The sequence below is a fragment of the Cherax quadricarinatus genome, chromosome 79, assembly GCF_038502225.1.
Source record: "Cherax quadricarinatus isolate ZL_2023a chromosome 79, ASM3850222v1, whole genome shotgun sequence".
NCBI classification, from domain to species: domain Eukaryota; kingdom Metazoa; phylum Arthropoda; class Malacostraca; order Decapoda; family Parastacidae; genus Cherax; species Cherax quadricarinatus.
The window spans coordinates 13,144,859-13,163,405 of NC_091370.1; the positions used below are offsets into that span (position 1 = coordinate 13,144,859).

General features: G+C 43.5%; 1 protein-coding gene and 1 pseudogene across 1 annotated transcript in view; both read left to right on the forward strand.

Moving 5' to 3' along the window:
• The window catches only part of LOC128702658 (probable ATP-dependent RNA helicase DDX10), a 554,230-nt gene that overhangs the window by 260,422 nt on the left and 275,261 nt on the right, over positions 1 to 18,547 (forward strand). The window lies entirely within an intron of this gene.
• Positions 13,429 to 13,547, forward strand: LOC128702819 (5S ribosomal RNA; annotated as a pseudogene).

Here is an 18,547-nt window from a genome sequence, read left to right on the forward strand (position 1 = left end):
GTGCTGGAGGTTGTGTTGTGTGCTGAAGGTTGTGTTGTGTGCTGAAGGTTGTGTTGTGTGCTGGAGGTTGTGTTGTGTGCTGGAGGTTGTGTTGTGTGCTGGAGGTTGTGTTGTGTGCTGGAGGTTGTGTTGTGTGCTGAAGGTTGTGTTGTGTGCTGGAGGTTGTGTTGTGTGCTGAAGGTTGTGTTGTGAGCTGAAGGTTGTGTTGTGTGCTGGAGGTTGTGTTGTGTGCTGAAGGTTGTGTTGTGTGCTGGAGGTTGTGTTGTGTGCTGGAGGTTGTGTTGTGTGCTGAAGGTTGTGTTGTGTGCTGGAGGTTGTGTTGTGTGCTGGAGGTTGTGTTGTGTGCTGGAGGTTGTGTTGTGTGCTGGAGGTTGTGTTGTGTGCTGAAGGTTGTGTTGTGTGCTGGAGGTTGTGTTGTGTGCTGAAGGTTGTGTTGTGTGCTGGAGGTTGTGTTGTGTGCTGAAGGTTGTGTTGTGTGCTGGAGGTTGTGTTGTGTGCTGGAGGTTGTGTTGTGTGCTGAAGGTTGTGTTGTGTGCTGGAGGTTGTGTTGTGTGCTGGAGGTTGTGTTGTGTGCTGGAGGTTGTGTTGTGTGCTGAAGGTTGTGTTGTGTGCTGGAGGTTGTGTTGTGTGCTGAAGGTTGTGTTGTGTGCTGGAGGTTGTGTTGTGTGCTGGAGGTTGTGTTGTGTGCTGAAGGTTGTGTTGTGTGCTGGAGGTTGTGTTGTGTGCTGAAGGTATTTCTTTATTGCTACTAGTCACTCTTCCATCACATTCAATTATAGCTTCTATTGTCTCTCTCACATTTTTCTTTTCTGTTTCAGTTTGCCAATTTTCACCCCCCCCCCCCCATTTTCTTTTTCTCTGTCTCTATCTGTCTCTGTCTGTCTGTCTGTCTCTCTCTCTCTCTCTCTCTCTCTCTCTCTCTCTCTCTCTCTCTCTCTCTCTCCAATTTACATTTGCTCTATTTTAGGGAAGCAGAACAAGACTGCAAGAGGAGAGCTAATCTGGCAACCAGTGTACGGAGGATCAAGCCTTGACCACTCCTTGTTGCTTATGACCTACACTGCCATCGCTTCATTAATGCGTTTAATTAGGTATCCTCCAAACTGGGGTACCTAGAATGGATTTTCTCCCTCCAAGGTTTACATGTGATAACCTCAGAAAGCCTCTTCCGATCGGCTTCAAATTTTCAGCACTGCTGCGTCATTCGTTAGAAAGTACTGATTAATTTTGTTTGAAGTAGGTATTAATTTTTCAATTATGTTGAAGAAATTAGGTTGATAAGGACGCTTTCTTTGAACTTTCACCATCTCCTACTTAGTATACACGTGAGGACAGGGACAGCAGGTGTAAGGAAACAGGGACAGTTAGTAGATACGTTGGACATGTTTCCTTACACCTGCTGTCCCTGTTCACCTACTTGTACAAGTACTTGTAGAAATAGATATTATTATTATTATTATTATTACTATTATTATTATTATTACAGAAATGTATAGCCTTTTCGAAGTCCTGATGCTAAGTCTCACACTCAAAAAAATGTAAGACGAAACTCGGGAAATTAGACTGACTTCAAAATTATGTTCCTCATGGGTTAAATACTTGCTAATGACTCTTTGTTGCTCTTGCTTAATTAACACAAAGTGGCTAATTATGTAGAATTTGCTTCTTTCCCCTTTAATTGTAACATATTTCATATATGGATAACTTAAGTGTAACGAACACTTGTCAGTGTTCAGTAATAGCACACATGGAGACGGAAACTTAGAAGATTAATTGACTTGTATATTTCGATCCCCTTCTGAGATCCTCTTCCGAAGAGGATCCCAGAAAGGGATCGAAATATACAGATCAATTAATTTCCTGAGTTTCTGTCGCCATGTGGGTCATTACTGACCATATTCCATATATGTTAAGCTTTATGACCATGTGGATCATTAGTGCAAGCTCGATCCTCCGTTTACTGACTAGAGGAGAGACACGCTAATTAACTGTTCTCAATGACGTGTTCTTTAATTTTCACGGATTTATGCCTTATTATAAGAGGATTTTTACGATAGTATATAAACAGACTTGAAAAAATAATTCCCTAATCGGCACTCTTGTAGTAACGAGGTTAGGTACTGACACACACACACACACACACACACACACACACACACAGGTGTCGCCCTTGAAACAAAGCGACTACCTGAGGTGTGGAAGACAGCAAATGTAGTCCCAGTTTTTAAAAAAGGAGACACACGAAGCATTAAACTACAGACCAGTGTCACTGACATGTATATAATATGCAAAGTCACGGAGAAGATTATCAGGAGAAGAGTGGTGGAACACCTAGAAAGGAATAAGCTTAACGACAACCAGCACGGTTTCAGGGACGGGAAATCCTGTGTTACAAACCTACTGGAGTTCTGTGACAGGGTGACAGCAGTAAGACAAGAGAGAGAGGGGTGGGTAGATTGCATTTTCTTGGACTGTAAGGCGTTTGACACAGTTTCCACACAAGAGATTAGTGCAAAAGCTCGAGGACCAGGCAGGGATAACAGGAAAGGCACTGCAATGGATCAGGGAATACTTGTCAGGAAGACATCATCGAGTCATGGTATGTGACGAGGTGCCAAAGTGGGCGCCTGTGACGAGTGGGGTTCCACAGGGGTCAGTCCTAGGACCGGTGCTGTTTCTGGTATATGTGAACGACTTGACGGAAGGAACAGACTCCGAAGTGTCCCTGTTTGTAGGTGATGTGAAGTTGATGAGAAGAATTCAATCGGACGAGGACCAGGTAGAACTACAAAGGGATCTGGACAGGCTGCAGGCCTGGTCCAGAAACTGGCACCTGGAGTTCAGCCCAACCAAGCGCAAAGTCATGAAGATTGGGGAAGGGCAAAGAAGACTTGAGACGCAATACAGTCTGAGGGGCCAGAGACTACAAACCTCACTCAAGGAAAAGGATCTTGAGGCGAGTATAATACCGGGCACATCTCCTGAGGCGCACATCAGCAAATAATTGCTGTAGCATAGGGGCGCCTAGCAAACCTACACCCACACCTAGCCAAGCATGTAAGTAAATTAAAGAAAGTGCAAAGGTTTGCAACAAGACTAGTCCCGGAGCTAAGGAGCATGTCCTACGAGAAGACGTTAAGGGAAATCGACCTGACAACACTGGAGGACAGGTGAGAGAGGGGGGATATGATAACGACATATAAAGTACTGAGAGGAATCGACAAGGTCGAAAGAGACAAGATGTTCCAGAGATGAGACACAACAACAAGGGGTCACAATTGGAAGTTGAATACTCAGATGAGTCACAGGGATGTTAGGACGCATTTCTTCAGTCACAGAGTTGTCAGGAAGTGGAACAGTCTGCAGAGTGATGTAGTTGAGTCAGGATCCACACATAGCTTTAAGAAGAGGTAAGATCAAGCTCATGGAGCAGGAAGAGTGACCTAGTAGCGACCAGTGAAGAGGCTGGACCAGGAGCTGTGACGCGACCCTTGCAACCACAACTAGGTGAATACAGCTAGGTTAGTACACACACACACACACACACACACACTGCCACTATTGTTTACCCACAGATATTAAAAAAATATAACGAAAAGTTTTGGGGGGGATTTAGTGGGCAAAAAAACGATGGGTTGGAATTGAAATTGGAATCAAAGTGACACTAAAGTGTCCCCGAACGAGAGGAAATAAAACTCATAAAGGAGATTTACCAGAAATGGGAGAAAATAAGACAGTATATCTAAACCCACACTTTTATTTTCATTGACGTTTAAAAAGGAAGAGAAATAACGGATAATGACGTGACGACAGGAAATGAGGCTCCAAGACTGGTCTCCAAGATTGGTCTCCAGGACTGGTCTCCAAGATTGATCTCCAAGATTGATCTCCAAGATTGGTCTCCAACATTGGTCTCCAACATTGGTCTCCAATATTGGTCTCCAACATTGGTCTCCAACATTGGCCTCCAAGATTAGCATCCAAGATTGGCCTCCAAGATTGGCCTCCAAGATTGGCCTCCAAGATTGGCCTCCAAGATTGGTCTCCAAGATTGGCCTCCAAGATTGGTCCCCAAGACTGGTCTCCAAGCTTGGTCTCAAAGTGAAACGTTGTTTCAATAAAGATTTAAATTAGTCCATGACGACAGCTAGTAAACATGACAATAGTTAGACATCCTCGATCACTGGTTCATATTTGTTAGTTTTTGGAAGCTTTAATGTGTGTGTGTGTGTGTGTGTGTGTACTCACCTAATTGTATTCACCTAATTGTGGTTGCAGGGGTCGAGACTCAGCTCCTGGCCCCGCCTCTTCATTGATCGCTACTAGGTCCTCTCCCTCTCTGCTTCCTGAGCTTTGTCATACCTCTTCTTAAAACTATGTATGGTTCCTGCCTCCACTACTTCACTTGCTAGGCTATTCCACTTCCTGACGACTCCATGACTGAAGAAATACTTCCTAACGTCCCTGTGACTCGTCTGAGTCTTCAGCTTCCAGTTGTGACCCCTTGTTTCTGTCCCCCCTCTCTGGAACATCCTATCTCTGTCCACCTTGTCTATTCCCCGCAGTATTTTGTATGTCGTTATCATGTCTCCCCTGACCCTTCTGTCCTCCAGTGTCGTCAGTCCGATTTCCCTCAACCTTTCCTCGTACGACATTCCCCTGAGCTCTGGAACTAGCCTTGTTGCAAACCTTTGTACTTTCTCTAACTTCTTGACGTGCTTGACCAGGTGTGGGTTCCAGACTGGTGCTGCATACTCCAGTATGGGCCTAACATACACAGTGTACAGTGTCTTGAACGATTCCTTATTAAGGTATCGGAACGCTATTCTCAGGTTTGTCAGGCGCCCATATGCTGCAGCAGTTCTTTGGATGATGTGTGCCTCCGGTGACGTGCTCGGTGTTATGGTCACCCCAAGGTCTTTCTCCCTGAGTGAGGTCTGTAGTCTTTGTCCACCTAGCCTATACTCTGTCTGCGATCTTCTTTGCCCCTCCCCAATCTTCATGACTTTGCATTTGGCAGGTTTGAATTCGAGAAGCCAGTTTCTGGACCACATGTCCAGCCTGTCCAGGTCTCTTTGCAGTCCTGCCTCATCCTCATCCGATTTAATTCTTCTCATCAGCTTCACATCATCTGCGAATAGGGACACTTCAGAGTCTATTCCTTCCATCATGTCGTTCGCATATATCAAAAATAGCACTGGTCCTAGAACTGACCCCTGTGGGACCCCGCTCGTCACAGGCGGCCACTGTGATACCTCTTCACGTACCATGACTCGTTGTTGCCTCCCTGTCAGGTATTCCCTGATCCATTGCAGTGCCCTCCCTGGTATATGCGCCTGATCCTCCAGCTTCTGCACTAATCTCTTGTGGGGAACTGTGTCAAAGGCCTTCCTGCAGTCTAGGAAAATGCAATCAACCCACCCCTCTCTCTCGTGTCTTCTGTTACCTTGTCAGAAAACTCCAGAAGGTTTGTGACACAGGATTTGCCTTCATGAACCCATGCTGGTTTTTATTTATAATCTTGTTCCGTTCCAGGTGTTCCACCACTCTCCTCCTGATAATCTTCTCCATGACTTTGCACACAATACATGTCAGAGACACAGGTCTGTAGTTTAGTGCCTCATTTGTTTCCTTTCTTAAATATGGGGACTACATTTGCTGTCTTCCATTTCTCAGGTAGTTGCCCAGTTTCAAGGGATGTGTTGAAGATTGTGGTTAGGGGCACGCACAGCATCTCTGCTCCTTCTCTAAGGACCCACGGGGAGATGTCCGGTCCCATCGCCTTTGAGGTATCAAGGTCACTTAACAGCTTCTGCACCTCCTCCTCGGTTGCTCGTATGTCATCCAACACTTGTTGGTATATTCCCTCTTGATGTTCCCTTCTGTGCTGTCTTCCCAGAGCCCTTCCTATCTCTACTGTAAAAACTTCCTTAAATCTCCTGTTTAGCTCCTCACCTCCTGATCATTTCTTGTGAGTTCTCCACCTTCTGTCCTCAGTCTGATCACCTGGTCTTTGACTGTTGTCTTCCTCCTGATGTGGCTATACAACAGTTTCGGGTCAGTCTTGATTTTCGATGCTATGTTATTTTCATACTGTCGCTGGGCCTCCCTCCTTGTGCATACTCGTTCCTGGCTCTACGACTAATCTCCCTATTTTTCATGTGTTCTCTGCCTTCTGTACTATTTCCATTCTCTATTGCACTTTGTTTTTGCCTCCTTACACCGTCGGGTAAACCAGGGGCTCGTTCTGGTCTTCCCATTGTTTCTGTTGTCCTTGGGAATAAACCTTTCCACTGCCTCCTTGCATTTTGTTGTTACATATTCCATCATTTCATTTACTGGCTTTCATGCCAGTTCTCTTTCCCACGGAACCTCCTGCAGGAAGTTCCTCAACCCTATGTAGTCCCCTCTTTTACAGTCTGGCTTGACCCATTCAACTCCTGTTACTCTCTCCACTTGCAACTCTTTGTATTCAAAGCACAGAACCACGTGGTCACTAGCTCCTAGGGGACTCTCATATGTGATGTCCTCAATGTCTGAACTGCCCAGGGTGAACACAAGGCCCAATCTTGCTGGTTCATCCACCCCTCTCACTCTGGTAGTGTCCTTAACATGTTGGTGCATGAGGTTTTCCAGCACCACATCCAACATCTTGGCTCTCCATGTTTCGGGACCCCCCATGTGGCTCCAGGTTTTCCCAGTCAATCTCCCTGTGGTTGAAATCCCCCATAACCAGCAACTTTGCTCTGCTGGAGTGAGCTCTTCTTGCCACCTCAGCAAGTGTGTCCACCATTGTTCTGTTGCTCTCTTCATATTCCTTTCTTGGCCTCCTGCAGTTCTGTGGTGGATTATACATCACTGCAATGACCACCTTGTGCTCCCCAGACTGAAGTGTGTGTGTGTGTGTGTTTGCGTATGAGTATGTTTAGAAATAGTATTAGTAGTGGTAATAATTGCCATTTTGTCAAAGGCTCTGGTTAAATGACACTTTGCCTATTTTTTAATGTTCGTATGTTTAGTAGAAATAATAATAGCAAAAACAGTATTATTATTAGTAGTAATAAAAGTAAAATTAGTAGTAGTAGTGGTGGTGGTAGAAATAATAGTAGTGGTAGTAGTAATATTATGAGAAATAATGGTGAGAGGCTTTTGTTAAATAGACACGTGTCCTGTTTTCGAGTGTGTGTGTGTGTGTGTGTGTGTGTGTGTGTGTGTGTGTGTGTGTGTGTGTGTGTGTGTGTGTGTGTGTGTGTGTTTGTATAAGTGAAATATCCAAATCTCACGAAAACATCAATTTGTACATCTGGACGTAAGGTCCCTCTCACATATAGACAAATGGCTTGCAGAAGTGACTCCTAACAGACGAAGTCTGATGAAACAACTGACATAATCACTTTTTTATCCCTTGCTCACGAGCGAGAATGCTAAGATTAGCCCAGTTAATTGCCTATTAGTAGCCGTCGTGGCCCAACTTAAAGCACTTGTGGAGCGCCATAGTCCAGGGAAAACTTTAAGTAATGGTTTTCAGTCTTGACACAGAAGCTTAAAAGTGTTTTATAGAGTACTAGGGAGGTTAGGGTTGTAATATCTGAAGTTTCAGCTTAATTGGCTCCATCGGAAGTAAGCTTAAGTGACTTCATCACAAGAGTCAGCTTAAGTGACTTCATCAGTAGAGTCAGCTTAAGTGTCTTCATCAGAAGAGTGCCTGTAAACACTGCCTGGATCCCACACTGTCTGTACATGTTGCCTGCACACACACAGTGCCTGCATACTCTGCCTGAATATACTGCCCGTACACACTGCCTGCACACTCTGCCTGGATACACTGCCTGGATACACTGCCTGTACACACTGCCTGTACACACTACCTGTGAACATTACCTGTGAACAATGCCTAGATACAACACTGCCTGTACATACTACCTGCACACACTGCCGGTACACACTGCCTGCACACACTGCCTGGACCATTTCTGGTCTAATTTCTCGCTAATTTCGTTGGCTTCCAGGTCTAAGGCGACGCGGCTCTTAATAGACAATCATGTAAGTTAAAATGGTTCCCGGGCATCAAACTCTTTAAGAGGCCTTGATGCTGCTGAAGGGCTCTTGATGCAGGAAATTGGAGCTGCTCTTCCTGTCCTTGGATCAAATCTGATTTCCTCTCATTTCCCAGGCGTTGTATGACTCATGCTAGTTTAGCGCTTGTGCATAGATGAATTAATATGTGAAAACATTTTAAATAAATGTGTGACTGATAGAATTGCAGGTGCACGTGATTAGCTCTAATTATTATTATTAGTAGTAGTAGTAGTAGTAGTGATAATTATAATAATAGTACTTGTAGTAGCAGCATCAGTAGTAATAGTAACAGTTGTAGAAGTGCAGTAGTTGCAGAAGCAGCAGCAGTAGTAACAGCGGCAGCAATAGTAGCAGCAGGAGTAGTAGTAGTAGCAGCATCAGTAGTAATAGTAACAGTTGTAGAAGTGCAGTAGTTGCAGAAGCAGCAGTAGTAGCAGCAGCAGTAGTAGTAGCAGCAGCAGTAGTAGCAGCAGCAGTAGTAATAGTAATAGTAGTGGTAGTAATAGCAGCAGTAGTAATAGTAGTAGTGGTAGCAGTAATAGCAGCAGTAGTAATAGTAGTAGTAGTAGTGGTAGTCATAGTGGTAGTAGTAGTAACAGTAATAGTAACAGTAGTAATAGTGGTAATGGCAGTAGCAGTAGGAGCAGCAGTACTAGCAGTACAGTCACCTGTGGGTGAAATGGGTAATCCCATCAACGGAAGTCTTGATGAGCTTGCAGGCATCAAAGGCAACTTTGAGTGTATCATTGATTTGAACGTTAACCAGCTCTAGCTGATAGACTTCTGAAGCTTTATCCATTTCAGTCTTAAAATGAATAATAATAATAAAAATAATATTATTATTATTATTTATTTATTTATTTATTTTTATTAACGCATCGGCCGTCTCCCACCAAGGCAGGGTGGCCCGAAAAAGAAAAACTTTCACCATCATTCACTCCATCACTGTCTTGCCAGAGGCGCTCTTGCACTACAATTATAAAACTGTAACACTAGCACCCCTCCTTCAGAGTGCAGGCACTGTACTTCCCATCTCCAGGGCTCAAGTCCGGTCTGCCGGTTTCCCTGAATCCCTTCATAAATGTTACTTTGCTCACACTCCAACAGCACGTCAAGTCCTAAAAACTATTTGCTTCCATAATAATGATAATAATAATCTTTATTTCTACAAGTACATGCACAACGTATACAGACTATAACTGACATCAGTGACATACTGTACAGAAAGCCCCTGGTTATGCATAGCATTTCGGGCAAATTAGGTCAATTTTGTCCCCAGCATGCGACCCACACAAGTCGATTAATACCCAGGTACCTATTTTACTGCAGATGTCTTAAGGAAACACTTCGTAATGTTTCCACCCGTACCGGGGATCAAACCACGGACTTGAATGTGTGAGCTGCGTGCGCTAGCAACCGAGTTACAGAGAGAGGAACAGAGAGAGAGAAAGAGAAGTGACAGAGGGAGTAAGAGTGAGCGATAAGGGGAAAGAAATGAGAGGGGAGTGAGAAGAGGTGTGGGACTGCAGGAAAAGGGAGAGTGGAGTAATGAATAGGCTTTACAACATATCTGAACCTGTTACCAGGAAACTTCTTCATCGTTATCCTACACAGTAACACACGTTCTCGCCCGTCCATTGCAAGTGCATCTCATATCCACCCTACCCACCCAACCTTCTCGCCCGTCCATTGCAAGTGCATCTCATATCCACCCTACCCACCCAACCTTCTCGCCCGTCCATTGCAAGTGCATCTCATATCCACCCTACCCACCCAACCTTCTCGCCCGTCCATTGCAAGTGCATCTCATATCCACCCTACCCACCCAACATTCTCGCCCGTTCAGTGAAGGTCCGTCTCAGATCCAACTTACCCAACATTATCCACCTGACTCTCCACTCTACATATACTCATGTACTTTACCTAGGTGGTCAGCCGTCAGGTGTTCAACAAACCTGGCTCAAATGGAGTCGAAAGACTCCTGTGCCCCCGTCATAGGGGACAGTACCATGACAAGGGCTTCTAATTATGCTGATGTTTAATAACAGCTTCTAGGTTCTTTAGTCACCGGCTTAAATAAAATATGCATTCACTGGTTAAAATTAATAAAAAAAATACACAGTATCTGATTCTTCTAAAGTTAAAATAATCAAAATAATTTGTATTTTTTTATTCTGTTATTTCGAGCAATTCATGTAGTATCTAGAAAGGAAAAACTAAACACAACCAAAGAAATTGCAAAATAATAAAATAAACCGGAACAGTGAAAGAATACGGAACATGATTAAAGAAAGTGCAGTGTTCCAAGAATCAACTCCTCCACAGCCTGCCTACCTGAGGTCTACCTTCAGTGTTCCAATAATCAACACCTTCACAGTCTACTTACCTAACTGGAGTCTACCTGCAGTGTTCCAAGAATCAACTCCTCCACAGCCTGCCTACCTGAGGTCTACCTTCAGTGTTCCAATAATCAACACCTTCACAGTCTACTTACCTAACTGGAGTCTACCTGCAGTGTTCCAATAATCAAGACCTTCACAACCTACTTACCTAACTGGAGTCTACCTTCAGTGTTCCAATAATCAACACCTTCACAACCTACTTACCTAACTGGAGTCTACCTGCAGTGTTCCAATAATCAACACCTTCACAACCTACTTACCTACCTGGAGTCTACCTGCAGTGTTCCAATAATCAAGACCTTCACAGTCTACTTACCTACCTGGAGTCTACCTGCAGTGTCCAACAACTTTAAAGATCGTGCAAAAGAGGCAACAACTGGGTTGCCTGCGGACATGACCTGCACATTGGCTGTCAAACAATATTGCAGTCTTCACAGCACAGTGGGATAGCGTAGGCTTAGCGCGCGCGATTAGCCTCAGGTTTGAATCCCATCCTCCCTTTGAGAAAACGTAGAAAAATAAAAACAAAGAGTAGAGGAATAAAGAAAACAGGTCAAAGTAAAAATGGACTGTAACAAAAGAGAAAAAGGATCCTAATAAAAGAAAAACAAATCTCATTTATGGAAAGTTGTTGTCCCGTGAACACAAAGCCTAAAAGAGTCGACGATATATTTCCACTTTAGGGGGCTTTTGCCTGGACCCAATACTATACAAGGCAGAGCCAAACACCCCATAACTGTCGACGGAGAGGCGAGTTTGCCTTGTGTATCACCACCGAGGGAATGTGTCGTACAGACGCCAGCAACCAGACTAGTGTACTAGTGTACACAAGTTGACCCTCAACCACACTTAACCTGCACAAATAAGCCGCACACAGGAGAGAGAGAGAGAGAGGCTTATGACGACGTTTCAGTCCGACCTGGACTATTTACGAGTCACACTAACACACGAAGGTGAGGGAGCCAGGATATATAGGAGGGGGACAGGGACGGGACAAAGAGAGAGAAAGAAGGAATTGGAGAAGTAGTTGTAAAGGTAATGCTGGTAGCAGTAGTAGTGTTATTGTTAATAGTAGTAGTAGAAATGTAGTAGTAGTAGCAGGAGAGGTGACTCCTGCCCCGTCAAGAGAGGTTCATTAACCCAGCAGCCCTCGAGAGGGAGAACTGACAAGGCTACGAATATTTCAAGAAATTAGCATCTTACAGCGGACATAGGAAGGGTGGAACAGGTGAAGAACCTAATTGTGAATGAGGGTCGTTTATCTAGGCAAAGATCTGGGCTAACGAATAAGGAACTTTTGTTTAATAATAATAATTATAATATTATTAATGATAATTTACTGTTTATTATTATTATTAATACTATTATAATAATTATTAATACTATTATAATTATTATTAAACAATAGTTCCTTATTCGTTAGTCCAGATCTTTGCCTAGATAAACAACCCTCATTCACAATTAAGTTCTTCACCTGTTCCACCCTTCCTATTATTATTATTATTATTACCGTGTTTTGGTGATTGTCAATTCAATCTCTCTTCTCTCTCTCTCTCTCCTCTCTCTCTCTCTTCTCTCTCTCTCTCTCTCTCTCTCTCTCTCTTCTCTCTCTCTCTCTTCTCTCTCTCTCTTCTTTCTCTCTCTCTTCTCTCTCTCTCTTCTTTCTCTCTCTCTTCTCTCTCTCTCTCTCTCTCTTCTCTCTCTCCTCTCTCTCTCCTCTCTCTCTCTCTCTCTTCTCTCTCTCTCTCTCTCTCTCTCTCTCTCTCCCCCCCCCCTCAGAGGGTAAGCTTCATCCATAATAAGGAGGCAATTGGATTATCGTCTTAATATTAGGTCCTAGTATGCTTAAATTAAGCGGCTATCTTCGCGTATATCTTCACCCTGTGTCGTCACTGTGTCGTCACCCTGTGTCGTCACCTTGTGTCGTCACCTTGTGTCGTCACCTTGTGTCGTCACCCTGTGTCGTCAATCTGTATCATCACCCTGTGGCGTCACTCTGTATCGTCACCCTGTGGCGTCACTGTATCGTCACCCTGTGGCGTCACTGTATCGTCACCCTGTGGCGTCACTATCGTCACCCTGTGGCGTCACTCTGTATCGTCACCCTGTGGCGTCACTGTATCGTCACCCTGTGGCGTCACTGTATCGTCACCCTGTGTCGTCACTCTGTATCGTCACCCTGTGGCGTCACTTTGTATCATCACCCTGTGGCGTCACTGTATCGTCACCCTGTGGCGTCACTGTATCGTCACCCTGTGGCGTCACTGTATCGTCACCCTGTGGCGTCACTGTATCGTCACCCTGTCTCATCTCTGTGTGTCGTCACTCATATCGGGTAGTAGCAGAATAATAATAATTTAATTAAGTAGAATATAAGAGAGGAAGAGATTAGATGGTGGAATGGTTATTAAGGTAATTCCAGGAGCCGAAAGGAAGGTGTGAGGGAAGAAGTTAGGGAAGTTGTGAAGGAAAGTGTGAAGGAATGAAGTTAGAAGTTAGGGATGGTGTGAAGGAAGAAGACAGGGAGGGTATGAAGGAAGCAGTTAGGAAAGGTGTGAAGGAAGAAGTTAGGGAAGGTGCCGAGGAAGAAGTTAGGGATGGCGTGAAGGAAGGTGTGATGGAAGAAGTTAGGGATGGCGTGAAGGAAGGAGATGAGAAAGTTAGATTGATTAAGCTTGAATAATTCTGAGATAGATTATGAGAGGTATAGAGAACGCCATAGAGATTGGTAGAAAGAACCATAAGTAAAGAGGGTGGGTAAGTCAGGGGGAAGATAGAAGGGGAAAGCATGGGAAGCTAGAAGGAGGAAGCATGGGAAGATAGGAGGAAGCATGAGAAGAGAAGGAGGACTCATCAAAGGGAGGATAGAAGAAAGAAACATGGGTATGCGTTACCAACAGTTTTTCACTTTTGCTAAGACAGTCAAATGGGTGACTGACAGTGATTAAGTGACGGCCATACCTCGTTGAACGCACCTCTTCTCGTCCGATCAGCGAAGTTAAGCAACGTTAGGTTTGGTTAGTACTTGGATGGGTGACCGCCTGGGAACACCAAATGCTGTTGGTATAAAAATTTTATAAAGGACCCCAATGGAAATAAGTCACTGACTTTTTTGGGTTATCCTAGGTTCTCTACACATATACTGCTATGTATGATAATTCTATGTAACTGTATTTGTGTATACCTGAATAAACTTACTTACTCCGTGTGCCTCCGTTTACTGCTTCAGCATCAGAAATTATAATCGGATATGTCTTATATTTCAATTATTGCTGTTGTGGTGTGTTGTTACTGGGTAATTTTTATTAATCGAGGACATTCTAACCTAACCTAACATAACATAACTTAATCTAACCTGACCTAACCTAACCTAATCTAACATAAACTAACGTAATCTAACCTGACCTAACCTAACCTGACATGACCTGACCTAACCTAACCTAACCTAAACTAACCTAGCCTAATCTGAACTAACCTAACCTAAACTAAACTAACATGACCTGACCTGACCTAATCTAACTAAACCTAACTTAACCTGACCTAATCTAACCTAACTAAAAATAGCCTAACTTAACCTGACCTGACCTGACCTGATCTAACCTAACCAAATCTAACTAAACCTAACTTAACCTAACCAAACCTAACCTAACCTAATCTAACTAAAAATAACTTAACCTAATCTAACTAAAAATAACTTAACCTAACCTAACCTAAGCTAAATCACAGGAATCCCAAAATTTCCTGCTAACATTTTGCAAGAAATTCCCATATAATTTAAGAGGAAGGTTTGGAACGTCTTTACGTCGAGATTCAGGTAAACCCACTGACCAAACGTGAGCTCCGGAAGCAGCAGAAAAACCACGTATAGCAGAGAACTTTTTTATTAATGAAAGATCTCACCCACTTAGGGCTGCATCAAATATTTGATACTGACCAGCGTGAGAGAGACCTTGTATGTCTTTATACAGCCATTTAAAAGCTCACATTTATTTTTATCTCAGTTCTGGTAGTGCGATGTACAGCGAGGGAATTTTATATATCTGGTGAAGGCTCAGCTGAAGACGAATTGCCATACAGATCGTAATATTCAATCTGTATTTCAAATTACTTATTTTGCTGACTCAACCCCCGTAACCACACACTCATATGTTATATATATATATATATATATATATATATATATATATATATATATATATATATATATATATATATATATGTGTGTGTGTGTGTGTGTGTGTGTGTGTGTGTACAAGGAATTCGCAAGAGCAGGCGAAATATACACAAACACTGATCTCTGGCTGAAGGAGACTCGAACCTACGAACCTTGGAACAAGGTACGCAGTGCTTTACCAATCTACCCACACTGGACCAATACCTTGCGAATTCCTTGCATTGTTAAAAATCTCTAGTAAGGCTGATGCATGCAGGGGATGAGATGAAAAGCTGTAAGCCTTCTCCCTGAAAGCTGGCTGCCTTGGATCAAAGTCTAGCGCAAGCTGGACTCCAAGGTATTGGTCCAGTGTGGGTAGATTGGCAAAGCACTGTGTACCTTGTTCCTAGGTTCGAGTCTCTTTCAGCCAGAGATCAGTTTATATATATATATATATATATATATATATATATATATATATATATATATATATATATATACTTTTCAAAAAAAAATCTTTTACGAAAGTAACTTGATATCTTCACCTAACCCTTCCTTAAACTAACGCAGTTGTTTTAGTTAAACGCACAGACACACACAGACACAGACACAGACACAGACACAGACAGTGACACACGCAGACACACACACACACTACTCCTCAGCCAGGAAGGAGGCGGCAGGAAAGAGGAAAGTAAGAGGAAGTTAGCATTGTAAATTATTGAGGCTGGAGGCTGTGGCCTAGCAGCAGGACAAACTTTTTTGACCTGGGACGTGTGGAGGTGAGAGAAGGAGTGAGAAGTGTCAGGGAAGGTGTGAGACATGGTGTGAGGGGAAGGTGTCAGGGAAGGAGTGAGGGAAAGTGTCAGGGAAGAACTGAGGGAAGGAATGAGGGAATTAGTGAGAGAAGGAATGAGGAAAGTGAGTGTGATATGAAAGTGTTATCACCATAACAACAACAACAGCTGAAGTCATTTATAATTTACTTGTAATTATCATCAACTTTATCATTATTACTCTAGTTTTCCTCAGATACATTTTACTGCGATTAAAAAAAATATTCCGTTCTTAACGATGTGTAATCCAAAAACCAACACAACTTCAAAAATTTTCAGAGTCAAAAAAGACACTAACATATAATGGGAGAGTAGAAGACGTAAGGAATAATAATGATAATAATAATAATACGTAATCTTTATTTCTACAATTACATGTACAATGTATACAGGCCTAGATGACATCAGTGAGATACTCCTATATAGAAAGCCCCTTGTTATGCAGAGCATTTCGGGCAAATTAAGTCAATTTTGTCCCCAGGATGCGACCCACACCAGTCGACTTACACCTAGGTACCTATTTTACTGCTAGGTGAACAGGAACAGCAGGTATCTGAAGGAAACCTGTCTTAACGTTTCCACCCATACCGGGAATCGAACTAAGGATCTCCGTATGTGAGCTGAATGCGATAGCATTCAAGCAATCGAGTCCCACAGCCACGAAAATTATTTATTCCGTATTTATTCACTGTGGAAAACTGTCATGGATTATAATTTTCTTCAGTACCAACCAAGCCAGAAAAGATGCCTCAGAATCACTGTGTTGCTATGTAAGGCATAATTTATGCCAGAGACAGCCGAGGCAGAAGAGATGCTTCCTGTACCAAATTCGCTTGTGATGCTGTCCAACAAGAGTGATGCACTGGTGAAGGGTTCCTCACTCACGAGTGATGCACTGGTGAAGGGTTCCTCACTCAAGAGTGATGCACTGGTGAAGGGTTCCTCACTCAAGAGTGATGCACTGGTGAAGGGTTCCTCAATCAAGAGTGATGCACTGGTGAAGGGTTCCTCACTCAAGAGTGATGCACTGGTGAAGGGTTCCTCACTCAAGAGTGATGCACTGGTGAAGGGTTCCTCACTCAAGAGTGATGCACTAATGAAGGGTTCCTCACTCCAGAGTGATGCACTGGTGAAGGGTTCCTCACTCCAGAGTGATGCACTAATGAAGGGTTCCTCACTCCAGAGTGATGCACTGGTGAAGGGTTCCTCACTCAAGAGTGATGCACTGGTGAAGGGTTCCTCACTCAAGAGTGATGCACTGGTGAAGGGTTCCTCACTCCAGAGTGATGCACTAATGAAGGGTTCCTCACTCCAGAGTGATACACTGGTGAAGGTTTCCTCACTTAAGAAACTGACAATTAACCTTTCCCTTCCAAAAATCAAACATGATTAATTCCCGTTCCCCAGGAGCCTAATATTCATCACCCCCACGGATTTAGCGCTTCGTGAATGTAATAGTATTATTATTATTATTATTGTTATTACTATTATTATTAGTAGTATTGTTATTATTAATAATAAAAATGCTGTTGTTATGGGAGTAGTTTTTTCTACATGTAAAACATTGTCTTTCAGAGATGAAGAATAAATTCTCATATTAGGTGTTGTTGGGGAGTGATGTACCTGAATAATTGTCAGTCAAAGTGAATCCTTCAAAAGTATTGGAACATTAATTATGTGTTTCCCTGTCAGCCCTTTGTACTGGGAATTCCACTGTCAGCACTCTGTACTGGGAATTCCACTGTCAGCACTCTGTACTGGGAATTCCACTGTCAGCACTCTGTACTGGGAATTCCACTGTCAGCACTCTGTACTGGGCATCCCACTGTCAGCACTCTGTACTGGGAATTCCACTGTCAGCACTCTGTACTGGGAATTCCACTGTCAGCACTCTGTGCTGGGAATTCCACTGTCAGCACTGTGCTGGGAATTCCACTGTCAGCAATCTATACTGGGAATTCCACTGTCAGCACTCTGTACTGGGAATTCCAATGTCAGCACTCTGTACTGGGAATTCCACTGTCAGCACCATTTACTGGGAGCCGTTTTTCATGAGTACAGAGATTGGAACTGGAGGTTAGGCCAGGGGAATTACCAATAGGTCCCTGGCTGCCGTCAAGAGGGAACTGGACAGATACTTAAAATAGGTGCTGGATCAGCCGGACTGTGGTTCTTACGTTGGACTACGTTCGGCCAACAGTAACAGCCTGGTTGATCAAGCCCTGATCCACCGGGAGGCCTTGTCGTGGACCGGGCCGCGGGGGCGTTGATCCCCGGAATGCCCTCCAGGTAGGTAGACAGCTCTTGTAGCTGGGCTAGAATGGCTACAATAAGAAATTCTCAAACCAGTCACCAGCTGTTTACTGGTCAGGTAACAGAGGCCACTAGCCGCGACCCTAATGCTAGTTTTTTTTACAGTGAACTGTCAGTTCAGCTAGTGCAAAAAGTCTAGCTGTGGCACTAGCTAGTCACTGATGTTTTTACTGATGAAACGTTTCGTCAAGGTATCAGACTTTATTACTCAAATAGAGAGATGAATAACAGTCCCGTAGAAGAGCAGCGAGGTAGTTTGAGGTAATCAGTCCCCCAGCCTTGATGGAATATTGTAATTCTTTACAGGAGTGCGGGGATTCGAACCATCGTCAATATATTACTCTTCTTCTTTCCATTGATTCCATCGGTATTTTCACCAATTCTCTTTTTTTCCTCCTGACTCATCTTTCTCCCCACTTACACTTCTCCCATTTCCTCTTCCAATTATTTTTTTTTTTGTCGTTCTTGCAGAAATTCGTCTTCCTCTACTGTGAAGCTATCAGGTGAACTAGCTACGATTAGCAGACGGAGGATCGAGCTTCCACCACTCCTGTTCAGGGACCAACATGGGGTTTCCGCTTCATGAAATGCAATTACAGTCTTGCGTTTCCAACGTATCTCTCTCTCTCTCTCTCTCTCTCTCTCTCTCTCTCTTGTTTAATCTTGTCGTGTTTTAAGTCCTGTTCTGTCCTGCTGCTCCTGCTTATCTTCGTAGTCTTTTTCCCTCCTGATTGCCTTTTTCCCCTCTTGCTTGCCTTTTTCCC